The sequence below is a fragment of the Helianthus annuus genome, chromosome 11, assembly GCF_002127325.2.
Source record: "Helianthus annuus cultivar XRQ/B chromosome 11, HanXRQr2.0-SUNRISE, whole genome shotgun sequence".
NCBI lineage: Eukaryota > Viridiplantae > Streptophyta > Magnoliopsida > Asterales > Asteraceae > Helianthus > Helianthus annuus.
The window spans coordinates 58943199-58944998 of NC_035443.2; the positions used below are offsets into that span (position 1 = coordinate 58943199).

General features: G+C 43.3%; 1 non-coding gene across 1 annotated transcript; it reads left to right on the plus strand.

Moving 5' to 3' along the window:
- The first annotated feature begins 699 nt into the window (after positions 1-699).
- Positions 700-805, plus strand: LOC118484591. Its single transcript, XR_004873698.1, has one exon. It is a non-coding gene; the product is annotated as a small nucleolar RNA R71 (small nucleolar RNA).
- The last annotated feature ends 995 nt before the right edge of the window (positions 806-1800 follow it).

The following is a 1800-nucleotide window of genomic DNA, read 5'->3' on the forward strand; positions in this document are numbered from 1 at the left end:
GAAGTTTGAATCGCTTTGTCTCGGGCCTCGTCTTTTTGAATGCGAGCGTCATCCATTTGGTTTCTCTTTTGCATTTCTGCTTGCATGCTCTTCAACATATCCATCATCTCATTTCCACCCGAAGACCCCCCTTGTTCTTGACCCGCTTGATATTGCCTTTGGTATCCTTGGTTGTCCCCACCTCTATATCCACTTTGATAGTTGTAAGGTTGGCGCGAACCAAAGTTCCCTTGGCTACCTTGAAAATTCGGGTTTGCTTGATTTGAAGGGTTCCCATATCGAAAATTCGCGTGGTTCCTCAACCCAGGGTGGTAAGTGTTAGAATTCATGTTATAGTTTCTACCACCCCCTCCTTGACCTTGTACCGCATGAACTTCTTCATATTGCCCTTCCACCATTCCTTGGCAGTTTTCAGCCGCATGACCTATTTCATTGCAAATAGCACAAACATCATAAATTTGATTAGAGGTTTGAACATTACCATCGTCAACCGCATGCACTTGTGTTCGGGTAACGGCCGGTCGTGCTCTCCTTGATGCTTGAGCTTTCCTCTTTGAAGTAATTGCCATTTGCTCCAAGAATTCCCAATCGTCATTCTCGTAATTCATGCCAAAAGTACTATTTGTGATTGATATTAAATCACGAGCATCTTCAGCACACAACCCCTCGTGGAAGGCATTCATCAACTCCCAAAGTTCAATTCCATGATGCAGGCAATTCTTGATCATCATATTGAAGCGCTCGAAGGCTTCATGAAACATTTCGCCTTGTTGTTGTTGAAAACTCCTCAACCCCTTTCTTGCATCATTGGTCTTTTGGGCGGTATAAAACTCATCTAGGAAAATTTGTTGCATTTTCGCCCAAGTGTAAATAGATGCTGAAGGCAAAGTGTAGAACCACTTCTTTGCCTTGTCCTCCAAAGAAAATTGAAATAAAACCAACTTGACATCATGGGCCGAAAATCTTGACTCCCAAGAGTATTGCAAATTGAGTCATAGGCCTCCAAATGGAAATAGGGTTCCTCTGTTGCTAGACCCTTATATTTCGGCAAACTTTGCAAGGAATTTGTTCTTACTTCAAAAGTTCTTCCTTGGTTGTTGTGAGGAATAACCACCGGTGAAGGATTATGAGTAATCACCGGCCTAAAATGTGCTTCAATACCCCTTGCATGTTCTCTAAGATGCCTTCTTGGTACACCAAACCAACCCCTTGGACGAACTGGACCCATTGGTCTTGGTATATGCCCTTGTGGTGCAATTGGTTGTTGAAATTGTTGTTGTGGCATCGGTGGGTTTTGAATTGGTCTTTGGAATTGTTGTTGAACACTCGGTGGACGAACTTGTTGCAATGGTATGGGACGTTGCATTTGTGGCCCTTGTGGCCTTGGCCTAATGTGTTGTGGTATAAGTTGTTGTTGTTGTGGCATTCCACCAACACTTGGCATTACTTGAGATTGACCTTGCACATAACCGAACTCTCCTTGATCCCCATCACCTCCATAAGCATAACCATCTTCATCATAGCCCTCAAAATCCTCATATCCCTCATCATAACCATCTCCTTGAATTCCCGGAGATTGCCCAAATGGAAGAGTCGAATATTGAAAACCCGACTGGTTCGAAGGTTTAAAAGTAGAAGTGGCATGGACAATGGTTGCATTTGGTGCTATGGTATAGTTTGAATATGATTGACCTGCACCCGGAAAGAAATGGGACAATGGTGGAATAGTAGTAGAAGGGTTGAAAGTAATGGTTGGTTCTTCTTGAGTGGTAATGGGTTGTGTGGTATTGGTTGGTGTAA